The sequence below is a fragment of the Opisthorchis viverrini genome (genome assembly GCF_000715545.1).
Source record: "Opisthorchis viverrini unplaced genomic scaffold opera_v5_15, whole genome shotgun sequence".
Lineage (NCBI taxonomy): Eukaryota > Metazoa > Platyhelminthes > Trematoda > Opisthorchiida > Opisthorchiidae > Opisthorchis > Opisthorchis viverrini.
The window spans coordinates 1,838,128-1,854,205 of NW_008751671.1; positions in this window are offsets into that span (position 1 = coordinate 1,838,128).

Below are 16,078 nucleotides of genomic sequence, written 5' to 3' on the forward strand. Positions count from 1 at the left end.
ATGAACCGTGAAGTTTATCACAGCAACTACAACTTATTTGGTTGAGCCAGCGGAATTTGAACAATGCTACCTTAACCGGCAGCCTTCTGACCCATTCCTTCTTGAGCAACAGTAGAATCTGATTGTTCGGTGCATTCTCTGATTAAGTGACAGTAGGTGATTCACAATAAGGCGAGACAAATTCATTTGCATTACGGTCATTGTTACTGTGATTTTCTGGTCTGCTCTGGCCGTGGAAATGGAAAAGCAACCCAGTCCAAACTTTCCTCAACCCTATTCAACACTATACTGAGTTCTATAACTTCGGCCCGTGTGATATTTCTGTTCTTGCTCCTATGCAGCATTCGGAGTGCCTTCAGAAGACTTCCTAATATATACATTTGTTGAGTGTGAGGGGATAGGAAGGATTAACTTCTATAGCCGACATTCAACCCCAGAGTAGTGGTTCTGCCGAATTCGGAGTAGTCTTTAGTTGCCACACAGATTTTACGTTCAGTCGCTTGATTCGCATAGGTTCGTAACCAAAAATATAGGCTAGGAAACTGTCCACACATGTTAATGAGGCTAATTGCGTTGCGATGGATTCGCACGCAACACAGCACAACATAATTCACCTGTGGCACATGTTATTACTTAATATATAGTCTATTCACACAAATGAGACAGTTTGCATTGATATTGTTGATTAAGCAGTTGCAGTAGGTGGGACCACAGAGCTGATCTGAGTAGCGTTACCTATGATCTTAACATATACAGTTACGTGTTCCACGCTATTTATGAAAGAAATAAGCAGTGAGTTTCCGAAATCTGATAGTTCTTTGTTGAAAATGTCAAAGAACTTGTAGCTTTAATGGCATTTTGCACAAGTGTTTGTTTGGGCAGGTTCATCACCGTATGCATGGTATGCTCATACTATCGCCTGAGAAGGTAGCACAACCAGATTCCAGGAGCTTTATGTAACTTTTTAATCCAACCCATTAATTTTGAAGGCCTGCATAAAACCTAACAGACAGGCATAAACCTACACAAAAGATCCGTTCCTTCGTCCAGCGACTTTTCGATCTCTCAGTACACCCATTTTTTAAATATAACTGCACCTCTGCTACCAGCTTTTACCCTTCATCATCCTCACGTAGTGTTCCCCGCCGAAATCTGAATCACCAGGTGTGGTGACCATGGCACTTCCGGTGCCTGAACTGCTTGCTGTCCCATAGCTTTTAGTTTATTGGAGGACTGTGTTGACTTCACATCTTTCCGCCCAATTTGAAATTCCATCGCACAATTTTCGGATGATAAGATGTGTTCATGAATGACTGCACGACACTGCTGGGTCCTCCCTATATCCACAGTGGAAATCAGCATTATCAGTGATATCACACTTCACAATTCCTCTTTCATGGATGTTTTTGGTCTTGAGATAGAATTCTATAGTCCGAATCGCTCCTGTTGCAGCACAAGCCTCCGGCCTAGATAGTGACAATTTAGTAATGATAGATTTATCTCTGCCAGTTCTTTCGACCAGCATCATTTGCTGTTTTGTTCCCTTCGGTCTGTCTGATTATTATGTTGTCACTTGCGCTCGCTCTTTTTCGAAGTCATACCAGCCTAATCATCTTCTGGGAGTCTACTCTCATTAGCTGGGAAAGTATAGACATATTTTTAGCCCCCAGCCATAGAAATGACATTTGCCAGGCGGTCCTCCACTTTTTGCTGAAGAAGTCAGAGACATTTTTGGTATTCGCGGGCTTTATTATGCTTCTAACTTTTTAGGCCATGGAAAACAACGGTCCCTTACCACGCGTTTTTTGCATCTAAGTAGTACAACAGAATGTTCAAGCGTTTGCAGACCAGGCCATCGTACTTATTACCTGCTGACTGTGATCTTGTCCGTAACTCTTGTGTAGTTGTGTTCGGCGGAGGAAAAATGTGCTCATAAGTCGAAGAGCAAACCAATCACCAAGCGATTCAACCGGAAGCCGATCGTTACGAACCGTGGCTGAATCAATGGTCGAAACTTTCGTTTATTTGCCTTCCAGCCTATATTGGATTCTTGTGATAGCTAATCTCCTTCAGTAAAGGAAGGGGAAAATTGCGCTAACATCTGACGAACAATTCTCATGTTATATTTTGAGCACTTTACCTGTTCAACTTCCATAGCTGACTTATTTTTCATTACATCCAGCCATCCATAGTACGTTACCCAGTCAGGCACAGATACTCTGCTTGAGATGGTAGCCCTCTAATTTTGTTTTGTAATTGCATCCTAGAACCTACCACAACTATAGAAGACTTATTCGCTGCTACTTCTTCCAATGTTATCCTGGGAATAATAACGTTTATAACTCGTTTCTAATTGTGTTCTTCGATCCGTTCAAATTTCTGAACCATTTACCTGAAGATGTCACAGTAGTTAAGGCGCGAATTTACTGACCGAGAGATCCAACCCAACCCCGGCATTGCAACTGCTAGTCTAGGTTTGTGGTACACAGTAGTATTTAACTCCTCGTGCTTCCTTCGAGTTTCACGGCAGCTATGCACTAAAAGAATATTTGAACTGAACGATTATAATTTATGTGCTTATTCTGAAGTGCATTTTTAGAAGTACATTTTCATATCATTTATGCAGGTTCAAGCACTACTAGATTGTATGACGCACATATACTCGTCTCATCTCGGCTAATTTTCTGAAGCACTGGCAATTTTAGATTGACATTATGAAAGATCATGACCACCCCGTAAAGCATTTCGGTTTTCGTTGCAACGTTCTCAATGTGCTGCCACTCATCAATTATATAATGGACGTGAATAGTTCTGACAAACCGCCCTACCAGGATTCTTGAATGGTTCACGACTACTTCAAATGCGGTTCTTTCATTTTTCCACCTTTCTTCGCATTCATCTACAAAACATGTACCTACCTCCTTCTATTTCGTTGACAGATTTTGTTCTGAGGTTTGCAGGCAACCTTTTCTGGTCCTTCCATTTGAGGCCTCTCGCTATTTGTGTTTTTAAGAAGGTTGGTCTTCTCTTGAACATGTAAGTACTTCATCTTTGCTCATTCTCTTCCCTATAGAACGGGTTTATCCTATTATGGGATGTTTTCGACCTGTTTTCCTTGGGCACTTACTCTTATCTACATGATTACTTTCGGACTAGACTTTAGCCGATCACCAGTCTAGACTAGACCGATCACTTGAAGGATCCTTCACCTTATAGGGGTAGCTCCTGACAATTTGGTTAGTCCTTCCTACCATGATTTTCAACAAAGATTGCACTTTCCAGTCTCGTGCTTAAGGTTTGATGGTAAGTTATCCCTATCAAGCACCAATCTTTCATTGCAGAAATAACTGTCGGCCTCCTCGTTATCACTCAAAAACAACCCGTCGCTTCCCTATTTTTTGCCGCCAATTTCTTACAAACTTCACCTTGTCAGACACCTGGCTCATGTGTAGGTCTTCAGTCCATGATGAGGTTCATTTTTTATGTATTTGGTCATGTGAAGTTTTCTTGGAGTGTCCATGCCTGCGGTCTTTCACTCCTTTGTAAACCCCCACTGTGTGCAATAAACGGACTTCGACAGCTTTAGTAGTTTTACTCAGTCGGGGCGCATTGATTTTCACCCTTTTTGGGAGTACCTATAGGTGGTTGATTTGTACTGTCAGGTGTTTAAACTGCATTAATCTGACGTCCAGCTTAAATGGCCGAAATCGACCCCAATTTTTTTTTAATAAAAAGACAATGTTCACACGGAGCGAAGGCATTAGAAATCAGAATTTAGGGGTTTGGTCGTTAGACTTTACCGGGGGAAGCAGCTTTCTGACTAACTTATGAGTAACAAAACTTCATTGGCTGGACAACTAAAATTTACAAGTTTCTTGAATATTGTAATTTGAGAGATGGACTATTCAACTGTCTCACTCGATGTACGTAGATGATGACAGAACAGTCAACATAAGATAGGTTTAGCTGATAATAGTGACAGAAATATACAAAATCAGCCTACGCAATTCCTCATCCCACGTTGATCAGATAGAGACATTTCTAATCTCATAGCCATTGCAGGAAATGGTGAGTCTTTTCCACAGACTAATCTGTATTTTGGTAGGTGCTTCGTAACGGCTCTATTGAGGATCAAAATTTTATCAGTTGAAATTCACATCAATCTAAGTGATAGTTGCCCGATGCACAGTAATACCGATCTTTAAAAACTGAAACCTAGGCAGAAGAGTCTAATATGTGACAAAATTAGACTCTACTAGGGCGCTACTTCAGGATGTCTTCGGTCTCATAATGTGGAAAAATATAGATGACCAGAAAGTTAGCAAGCCGACGGTTGCATTATCTAAACCTCGCGCTTCAGACTGAATCTGTACACACGGGAACAAGGCAGGGAGGTCTGTTTGCGGAGGCCTCTCGTTTTCAGAAAACAAATCACTACCAACTGAATTAACTCAAGCATAAATAAAATTATCCCACGCAACTAGCGAGGCCCTAAATTTGAGATAAAGCTCCGTAAATTAAGCAATTTGTACTCTCAAAGAGAATAGAGAGAGCAAGTTTCCACAAACCAAAGGGGAAAATCCCGTTGTTGAGGGAGCGTGGTCTGCCTATGCTTGTGAAAGTGTGAACGGTAACTGCTGTCTTACAAAACCAAACAGAAGGCAAGATAAATAAAAATGACTGTCATTGTATGTATAATCATATTGTAAACGTGACATGCTCCTCATAAGGCTGCTGAAAACTCTGACAACCCAAGACCGGTTTCATTCTTTTTGGAGCTCACCAACTGGGCAGAGTCTCTGGGTTTCCCTCAACCTTGTGTTCTTCTTGAACTCAAAAAACGTGAAATTAGCGAGATGCACTCATTTTCATACCAATCTGGTTTTCTCGAGAGACTCATGTGGATCCCAGCCGGACCCTCGTTTATCATGTTCTTCAACTAAATGCGCTGCACCAGTGGGATGTTATGTCTACGAAATTTAGTATCATACTAAGGCATCGTACCAAATGAAATATGGGGCGATTGGATGATAGGTGTCAGTCATGGGACTCTGTCCCATTCCAGGGTGGGAATTCGCTTAAAGCGAAATACATACAGTCAAGGATGAACCAGTGTCCGACAGAAAAATAGTGTCACCACATGTGAGCACTTCTCTGAAGCTGGCTGCTGGCCCCAGCTGTCTGAATCCTAGGAATTGTCAGTTTTATGAACGGAGGAGGACCGAAAAGTTGGGACGCTATAGCCTCAGCTGTGGGGGATGTAAGCCAACTGATTGCTTTTGATCTGTTTGGTGAAACGCCATGCATGATTTTAAAAAATTTCTTTGTTTACCACACGAACACCTTTACGCGGGTGGTTAGCAATAGCAGTTAGATTGTTTTTGACAGTTTCCGCAGTGATGTGAGTCGACAGGTGTTCATACGCTTTACAAGCAACATAGCCCGTGGAACATTCGCAATCATGAGCATAAATTACCATTCATGAGGTCTGGGCTCAGAAAACCATACTGAAACTGCGAAATATGATATTTAAGTTTTCACGGCAAAGGATTTCTCCGAAGAAAAACCAGAGGTAACGCTTTACGAATCCAAAAGAAATGCCTTCTGTGGACTGTGGATGTGTAGGCCAATTTTTCTTGGTGCTGAAGAGCGCCAAAAGTTTGGTGCAAACTAAGAAAAACATGTTCAGAGAGAAATTAGTCGTCTAGCTAATCTTCATTTGGTTTTGTTTGGAAGGCCTATTTCTCCGTAGCTTTGGAACTCTTTCCGTTTCAATAAAATGGTCACCAAAATTGAGTAAAGCAAAGAAGACACCTAATATAGTAAGTTTACGCAAAACTCAACAGATGTCCTCTTTAGTTCACTGAACTACAAGCATACTGAACGGCGTATTGGATGACAAGATTTTATGAGTTTTTCCGAAGCAAAAAGCTCCTAATTAGAAACAAGGATTTGGATTTTTGCATAAACGCCGTGATGCTTTCACTTATAAGGTACGCTGGGGCCGAAATGTCTGGATCAGTGGGTCGCGTTTAGAACACTAGAAGCAGTGCGAAGTGGTTTTTCTGTTGCAAAATTACAAAGCAAAACTGTAGGAATTGGCTCCAGTAAGTACAGTCCTTGGCCTTAATTGAGACTTCCATCGTTTCACTTGAACGTCTACTAGGTAGACTGAGGACACTAATCTTAAATAATTTGCGGAAATAGAAAGGTTGTTGTTTGCTTTCTAGGGTAGATAAATTTATAGAGAAGTTAGTGAGATGTTAGCTGTTGTATTTTAGTTTTGTTTTGGTGCAGAAGTTGAGAAAATAATACTATTTTTATTCTATCTCTAGACGATCATCTCCGATTTACAGCTAGATATTATAGCATCTCTTCTTTCATCCAATGCTGATGGAGGTGCGCCAAAATAGTGAACTGATAGGTCGCCTCCCTGAAGCGGTAAAGGATTATGGTATACTTGCTGGGAACTGCTCTCGCCAGTTTGCCGTTTTGGTCGCCATGTCAAGAACCACTCAAAATAAACGCCTTCTCTAGGTTCTTCAGTGTACAGCGTAATTACAGGTGATTAATAAGTAGGTGTATTTAATGTAAACCAAAGATGAGCATCTAAATGTCTTCAAAAGTAAACGACATGGAACGTTTTTTCTCTTCTGTCAGCAAATTAACTATGAGGACATGAGGTAAACAGTTTCCGATACCGACAAACGTGAAGCAGAAAAACACTTGCACTATATAAATAAAGCAGATATGACCCATTTGAAAAAAATAACATTTAGTTCAGCAGGGTTTCCGTTTTATCGTTCTTATTTTCGACACCGAATACCAGATTCATGTCTTTTGCGTCGTTTTGCTTTTATTCTTACAGTTCTGAAAGAGGTTAATGCTGTGTCACTTGTCCCTAGTGCACTGAAAATAACGAGAGCCAACTTACGAAAGCTACTTTTTACTCTCAGTACGAAGAGGGTGATATTTCCGCACCAGGATTAGAAGTTTTTCAACCTTTCCAGACTCAAAGTATCCTAACTACCAGTTGTTCAATTTGTTGCGTTTCTAATTCTAGGAAGGTTCGTTACGTATCCCTTAGTTCGTTTCTTTATTTAGGAACATATAAATACATTTTACCACACAGCCAAATTTCAACACCTGAAAAAATATGTAGAAGCAGACATATGTTGTCCGCCGCAAAGGTCCTATAAATTCATAATAAAAATAGTACACCAACACGTCAAAAGTCTCCCTTTAAGCACATGATCGGAAGTCACGTGCAACTGAGCTTAAAACTGCTTCATGTGATAAATTTTGTGGCTTACCGAAGCTAGGGTCCCAGGTGTGGACTTTAAAACAAATCTTTTGTGTTCACGTTTGACCGAATATAAAAACACCACATTCGGGTTAGCGAGATGCATTCCACAGGGGACAAAGTGAGCAAACTTGGCCAATTTCCATTAGCCATTGTATGGTTAATTTACTCGCTAATTAAGAAATATGTCGTTTGCTTGATTTAAATTTTTGAGCGCCACTACGCACAGAAAAAGAAGCAGCTATGAATGTTTGGATGTAAAAGAATTTGGAATGTAGAAGAAATAATGTCAGATCAAATATGCAAAATTCCTTTCAGACTATTTATGACGCTTGGATATATAATACTCACCGTAGCATTCTTCAAAAGCTGCACCACACTGAAAAACACTGACACCCCACCAGTCTACAAGGAAGGAGAGAAGGTGATGTGTCGGAAGGCTTGAGAACTGAGTGGGAAGAAAGGACAAGGTATGAAACTTGGTATAAAATTATTCGGTCAAGATAATGTTGGTTAGCTTTGGAGTTAGGATAAAATTAAAATAAATTATCTTGCAATATCTGATCGCGGTTAAAGACAGGCAAACTCACATAAGACAGGCTGGCTATTAAAGCCAGCCTGTTTGTCACAGCCTTTAGGGTCACTTGAAATAAAAGTGACCCGGATCCAGTTCTGGAATATGCAAACTTCCTAAAGTATTCAGTATGGCAGTAACCACTTTCGTCGTGTCGACAGGCCGTACTCCTGCCCTGCAATCTTTGTCAAGAAAGCTTCTTCGTGTGCAACTTTGTTTGCTTTGATGGACAGTGGTTGAAAATTCTTAGTAAATATCTGATGACGTCAGCCCGGATGTAACTAATTTTCCCTTCCTATAATTCTACTTTATTACTCAGTACTTACCTACACTCCATTTGTGCGACTCTTTTGCAGACTACCAACAACTACTATCTTTAGACGGAAAGGAAGCAAAATGTTCGAAAAGTGAACACGTTTATGTTTTTATACCGGATGTTTCAGTTTCTAAATTATGTTCCGGTGGCAATACATCCAGTAATTAAGTAGCTCTCTGCCTAAAACCTTTAGTTGAACTTGGAGATTTCCAAGAAACCGAAACGGTTCTGGACGTTTCAATTAGAGCGGATTTATTAGCAATGAACATAAAAAGACAATCTGTAATAATTCACGGGTCCCAAGTTTGTTAGTTTTTATCTTGGTGTGCAATCATGTCGAGGTCTGTGCTCCACGATGTTTCCGATGACAAAACTGAGCAGACGGGGGAAAGGACACTCACTTAGACAACCCATCTATATATGCAAAAACCTTTGACCAGTTGTTTGCGAATCTTCAGGCAACCAGAAATAGGGGGTTATATTTACAGCCTTTAGTGGTAATGCACTTTCGCGGGAAATACCAAGGGTGACCGGTCTACTTATGAGTTTTCCGCTTTGGACAAATCGGAACTGTTAATCAGCGTCCGTGCAACGATATTCGGGTACCTGGCGTTTTGTAAAAATGAGGCAATACACTTAAATGCACGTTCAAAATACTGCCTACTACTCCAGAATTGGCGCTTGCATTTTGTCTTGGGTGTATTCTTTCTCAAAGTCGTGTTTAAACAATCCGGTCACGTCAGCACAACCCTGTTCGAAACAGAAAGCAGTTTTGTTCCTCAGATGCTGGAGCTCACAAATCGCCGCTTACGTTCAGCGATCAGATGGAAGGTAGAAAGAAAAGCCTGTAATCAATTAGAACGCTGCCGAAAATAATGCCAGATTACACAGAGGTTGATTATATGTATATTAAATTTTTGTTTGCAGAAAAAGAAAATCACACTTTGCCTCAGGCACAACCCATGTTTGGTTTTGTCTTCATCCAAATTATTACCTCAGTGAATAAAACATTCAAGACGGGTTGTGCTTTGGCGATTAGCAGCTAAATGCTTTAGTATTTCCTTACCAAATTTGGTATTTTCTGAACAAAACTATCGGAGGCAGAATGAAAAGCCAGTTGAGATGAAATTAAAGCAAGCAATTTTAAAAACATCTAGTGATTTCCACTTTTCCCCAACTTCTTGAAATGAATTAGATCCTTTCAATTTTTATTTTATTTGCGCTGTTTAGAATCACCAGCCTTAATTTGAGTTCTGTGGCATCTTTTAAAATAAAAATCATGTTTCATTCTTCACGCGAGTGAATATTGAAAACGCTTAAGTATTCCTTTGTGCCAACGATGGTTGACGTGTTTGATGCGTAAACGACTATCTGTCAACGAATAAAACAAAACGAGTTTTTTTAGCAAGCTAAATTTTTTGTCTATCATTCTGGATAACTTCGTTAACCCTGACAAATTGTTTAAGGAAATGGTCATTGCCATCACGAGGTGAACGTTCATCAATATCTAACTGCATTCGTCTACATTTTGGAGGGTGGACTATTTTTTAGGTCAGTTTACTAAGCAGATATATTCTCCCGCTAGCCGGGCTCCAATGCCAGTTGTATACTTTCCTTCCACCAGCACCATCCGATGACAGAAATATTTTCCAATAAACACAACCAAATTTATGCTTTGGTCTTTCTTGAAGTTTTTTTTCAAAACAAAATTTTGCCGATGAGCTATGAGAATTGTATCAACCAATCCTGATGGACCTATCCACCCAAACTTGTAAGTGATTCCAAGCTAGCGTTGATCAGTGGATCAGAGACTATACCTCGCAATAATCGCCAAATCACACTCCGAGAATCGCGGTTGATTTCAGTCTTTATTTAATTTATTTCGGCTGATTTTTCATCTTAAAACGTGAAATGGTTCACCTTGTCGAACAAGGAGAGTTTTTGTATGGATGTCCGTTAATTCATCATAAGTTCTTGGCTTTTGTCAGTATGAATGAAATCTTGGTGGCCGGTAAGTACAGATGTGATTTTATTCAGATACGAAAAAGAAAACCCTTCATTTTTTAAAAGCTGGAAGTAATGAACTCTTTTTTAAGCTACTGAAAAGGGGAGAAATCTGAGTTGATCTGACTTGATTCCCTTCAAATTTGGTACTTTACATAAGTCCCAAAACTAAAAATTACTACTTTGTTAGTGAACTTGTGCTTACGTTTATGGTGTGCTGATGAGAATATTATAAAAGCGTGTTACAAAACTTAGGTTTTATTTCAATGAGTTCTGCCGCGGTTTGAAGGGCTTTTTGTATCAGTCCTGCTTGCTGGAAATGTGATAACCTGCCGATTGTCTTCTCAAAACAATGGCTACGTTGCTGAATCCGGCAGAGTATTTAGTGCGATTACCGAGCACTTGGAGAAGTATTCTTTATGTCGATAAATATGGAGTATTCACCTGTGAATGGAACTATTTAAGGGACACCACCGATAAATAACTTTGACCGTTGTTCTCTTCTTTCGTAGTGGGGGAGCTAACCTGACGGTTATGAACGATTTCACGGAGAAGCTATGTCAAAATTGAACTTTCTTTTCAACTTTGCATGAATGAACACAGATCAGTGCGAACCAGAATCATCGGGAATCGGTACTAGGTGGACAGGGAACATTTACTGAACGCTTCAAGCATTTTAATTCCGGGCGAATACTAAAGCAACTTAAACACTCAGATTGTGTACAGTCACAGCTCCCCCAAGGCCAAAACAAAGAGAGAAAGAGCACGCTTAAATTTATTCGGAAGTTATTTTGTGATCTAGTACCCATTATCTGGGGCAATTACACTCCTGGTTGCCCAATAAAACGCAGATGCTGCTGTTTAATATTTATGACCCCTCAGCGTCAAACCCGTATCTTTCGCATGTACTTGTTTCTTGTATGGCTCACCATTTTACAAACCAGCATGAAAAAAGCACTCCTTGTACACGTTCTAATGCCTTCATAGTTAACTTATTTGTTTAAGCCAGTCATTTTGCCAGACTGGTAATATAGCAAAATGCGTTAGCTGGGGAAAGGCCCACTAAAAATTTTAAGTCTGGTATAACGGTGATCTATGAGACTGGCTCTGTTTTGTTCAGTAAACATGAAGTGCTGTAAAGCTATTCAGAAAATTGAAGGCTTCAGAAGATGTGTGATTGGTGCAGGCTCTTTTGACGTTCTGTTGTCTCTTCTTGTGAGCATCTTATGGGGCTGAGTCTTTTGTTATTTTGAATGAGAATCTATTTAGATCAGACTGAACTCTACATAGGACTCATAATTGACACTGCCATTCAAAAAGGCTTGACGGTAAAAGCTCTGAAACGCCATTCTAAAATCGTGAAGAGGACGAAATCGACCTTTTCAGGGTGCTTAGCATACTTTAAATTGGGAAGGAGAAAGTGACTAGTTGATCGTTTTTATATCTCCTCGTTCTATTGTCAAAATGCGTGGGTGAAGTCATGGACCCACTGACTCATCTTGGCGCTTTTGGGATGGGGAAAGAACACGAAGTGGCTTAGAATAAAAAAGTGGTAATAAATGTATGAACTTCGAAGAAATTGGCCAACCGGTAGAAGTAAGTTCTCAAGTGATGCAGTAATTATTTCGGGTGAATATTTTTCGGCATTCGCACTTGCTTTAGGGATGAACTGTTATACGAGAGAACTCCGGACAAAAATAGTTCACATTGCATACTTTTCATTTTACAAACATGGCTTGAGTACACCATAGTAACTAGCCATATAAGAATGAGAAGTATCTTAAAGCTCCTATTATTCGCATTTGGCAGCACTTATTACCTAAACAGGATATCTGTGCTTAGGAATCATATCGAATAGGAAAACTACGGTCACATTACCATAATGGGCTTGAAGAAAAGTGGCAGCAGCCTAGATTTCATTCATTAGAAAGTTAGGGTCAAAGAATCAGCATGGCCTTCAAATGTGTTTTGTTTTCATGAGCCGAGTTTACCAGAAAATATCTTAATGAAGTAAGTCTGAGAAAAATGTACTTTGGATACTAGTGCCGCCATAAATAAAAATACTACAGATGTAGGTCGTTAAGGATCACATATACAGCCTAAGGTATACAACAAAATATCAGAATACATTCAATTGGTAATGACAAAACTGGGTAACCTGGCAGAACTAGCTTTGCAGAAATACTGCTTTTTACTTCATATGTGACAATTTTGACAACTTATGAAAAGCACAATTTGGGAGACCACCTAATAATGATGCGGCAATTCTGGAAGTAGCATTGAAACTAACCCAAAAAGGGCGGAATTTTCCACGTGAGAGACTGTTTTATATATTTCTGTGAATAACCTCGCCCGATAGATACGATTGTGTTTTGCGTTCCGGACCATTGTGATTTCATGATTTGGAGTGGGAAAAACATAAATTTGGCATCAAAGGTTGTGAGGTCTGCCTTATACGAAATTTCCCTGTACTTGGTGTATATGGTAAGATTTTAAGCCGAGATATTTTTAGTGGCAACTTCAGCAGCTGAACTTTCAAGAACCCTGACTAAATACCAGCAAATCCAGTGGTGAGTGGGTGCCTTCACTCTTTAAGTTATTTCAAATGGCGAAAAAGCTATTTTTGTTGGCTAAGTAAGGTACGGTCACCAGTGAAACAGCATAGACAAAGAACCATTGGTCTTTTCAGCAGAGATTTCATCCTGCAAGTAAAGAATCAAACTAAACCAAAACCTCGAAGAAAAATGCACATCCACTTCAAACTTATCGCTGACCATTAGATGTGCATAGTACACGAGTCTCCAGTACGGCTAGGGGTTGAAATCCTTAACCGCTCAGTCACGAGCGGCTTACCAACACCGTGATCAACTTGAGCGTAGAAGGAATATAAAAGCTCTCAACAAATTTTGAATCTGTGGCAAACTACTGTAGTAAGGTTATTCCTTAATGAAAGTTGTTCCAAGGAATCTACCAGTCGTCGTGGGCTTGCGGACATAGACATCTGCTTCATGAACGCGAATACTGCGGTGTACATACATTAGACGGGAAAAATTGTGGCCCAAAATGGGGCCGGAATCTAAATAGAGCATGAAAACTTTGTCTTTTAGACATTTTATTATCACCTCGTGAATGAACTGGTGTAGAATTAATACTGCAGCATACAGTGGGAGAATGCAGGAGACATGCTTTTTTCTTCAGTTTGGGCACACAACAATCTGATCCGCTGCAGTTCTTTGAGGAAGTTCTTTTACACATAAGCCGTCATTATGTGAGTGAACTAGCCCCCGGCCTACGGTATCCTCATTTCTTTGGCATGAATTATGTATCATACCCGACCATCCCTAACGACGTAGACAGCCGGCAACTTTGGTCATTCAGTCGAGCTCTGATAGGGATAATAGCCACAACCATTTCATTGGGGAGCAAGAAGTTTCGTATAGCTGTCTGTAAAATAGCCCTAATGCCGTCTCAGACTGGACGGATAATGAGCTGAGCCCAAGAATGAAAAAAACTTGAAATAGTGTTAATAGGTAGCTCGGGGAGCGAGCTAAAGGTGAACCAGGTACCCACTCATACGGTGTCTCTATTCATTGATAGTGAGTGTTATGCGTTAAATCAATTTGTTTCCTGCTTGGCTGCCTCAGTATTTTGTTAGTTTTGAGTGTTCAAGTAGAGTGGAAAATTGTACAGTGGACGTATCCTCTTGGCGGCGTTACTAGGCAGGTAATAAAAGCAGCGGATATTAGGAACTGACAGCACTTCTCCTTTCTTCTAGGCATCAGCAAGATGTGGATTCAGCATGTGAATGTGAAAAAAGACCAGTTAATGTTTGCTACATTGATTCAGAGGGTATCCAACGCTCGCTTGCTTTGTTTTCTCCCAGAGCGAGCAATTCTGCTATCTGTTGCAGAATCTGCCGAAATACGGGAAAATCTCGTGTTTTTAGGGTCGCTCATAGTTAGTTTTTCTCTCAGGAGGGAGGACCAGCACCAAATAAGTCTTTTATACCTCATCCGAAGACATATCTTTATTGAACTGGCATATGAACCAAAAGAACGGCGCAAAAGTTTGTCCACGGACAATCGGAGATAAAAAAACATATGCACTGGTGTTTCCCTACCCGCTGTAGTGATCTTTTAATTAAATTTTGTTCCGGCAGTGCGTTTTGTAACTGATTCATGGTTACCATCACAAAAGCTAACATGTCGCACTTCTTTTGAGCAATCCGTAGCACAAGTGAACTCCCTAGACACCAGTTTAGCTGGCTGAGTGGTTCATAATTAGAGAGAATGTCACAGACTTGAATTGAAGAATGGTGGCATTGAAGTTGCGAACAGGAGATAACTACACAGAATACCACGTCAGTTATCGAATTCGAAACCCTCACGGTATATCCGTTGCAGTTAAGTTGGAGTAACCATTCTGATGAAGGGCCAGTTCCGACCGGTCTCTTTAGTAGCAATTTACCACTGCACAAAACGATAGGAACCATGCTGATTAGTTTGGTGCAACACCAAAAGAAATCTATTGGAACGTGTAATGCCCACCTCATCAATGAATGCTTTCCAATGACAGTTTGGATGTGCGTACGAGCTTAATCGGTAGGACCATATCGCCGACTCTTAAGTTCACCCATATCTTGCATATTTTGAGCTAAGCTCTCTCCCACAATGACTATAGTCTGGTCAGTTTGCTAGGTATTTGGGATGTAGAGCAACTACCCGCTTGAGGTACGTGAAAAACGACGCCTTTCTCTAATAAATGAGTGAAGACAGCTATGAAATATTGCAATGCATTTACAAATTCCTCAATACATCCGATCGTCCAGTAGCTGACCGAACACCAAACAATTCGCCAAGCCCGCAGTCTATTCTGTACACACATTTATCGTGTACAGGCTCGTGCAAGCCTGCTGCACTGCAGCAAACCCCAAGAGGCGTTTTCGTGGGATGACAAAAATGTTAACGAAGTTCGCAGTGTCTACGTTAGAATGATCGCCTCTTTAATGGCAAATTTTTCAAAATACTAGGATATCCTGGATTTTTGTTCTCAAGATAATAGGCTTTATATCCGCTTTCTTACATGAACAAGTGAGTCCCATGTTCTCAGTCTTTCCACGGTGCATGACATCAGTAGACGTTTCCCATTTTGTTTTTACTGATCCCTGATTCCTCTAGTCCTCATGTGTCATATGTACTGAAAATAGACGTACTAATTTCTTATAGAACTTGCTTGTGAATGGGCCAGTAACATGAGGTATATCTTGACCTTTCGTCCGCAACAGTTTATCGGCTGTCAAATTTACCTTTTTGCGCCTTACTTCTTTGGGGCACTTGCTCTACATTCATCCTTCCCAACCACCTCAGCAACCCAGTTCTGTCTTAGGAAGCTATCTGGTCTTGTTTCTGTGTTCCCTGCGGCTGGAACTGTTCTTGTCCTACATTCACAGAATAGATGAGATGGTGAGGGGCTTGGTGGTTTAAGTATAAATAGCATTTTCTAATTTTTTGCTAATTGGAGTGGTGATCTTTTCACCAAATTTCAGCGCATGTTCAACCCAAACAATACTTTTTTGGTTTTGATATGATAAGTTGCCCTCATTCTGTTATTTTACAGGTTCTGCAGCTTCTTCTGAAATCTCCCGGATTTGAAACAAGAAGCTGATTGGTGATCCCTCTGCCCGGTGCGAAAAAACGCACAATACTCTCTTCCACAAAGGCACACGTTGATCCTTTAGAAGTTCGATCTGTACTTGGGACAACTACTCAAACACAGCTGCCCGGTAAACGAGTGATTAAGGCAAATACAGAGTGATACTGCTGATTGCGGGCAAATCAGCCCAACCAGATTTAAGTAATGCGATTGACTGTGCTTAATGAGG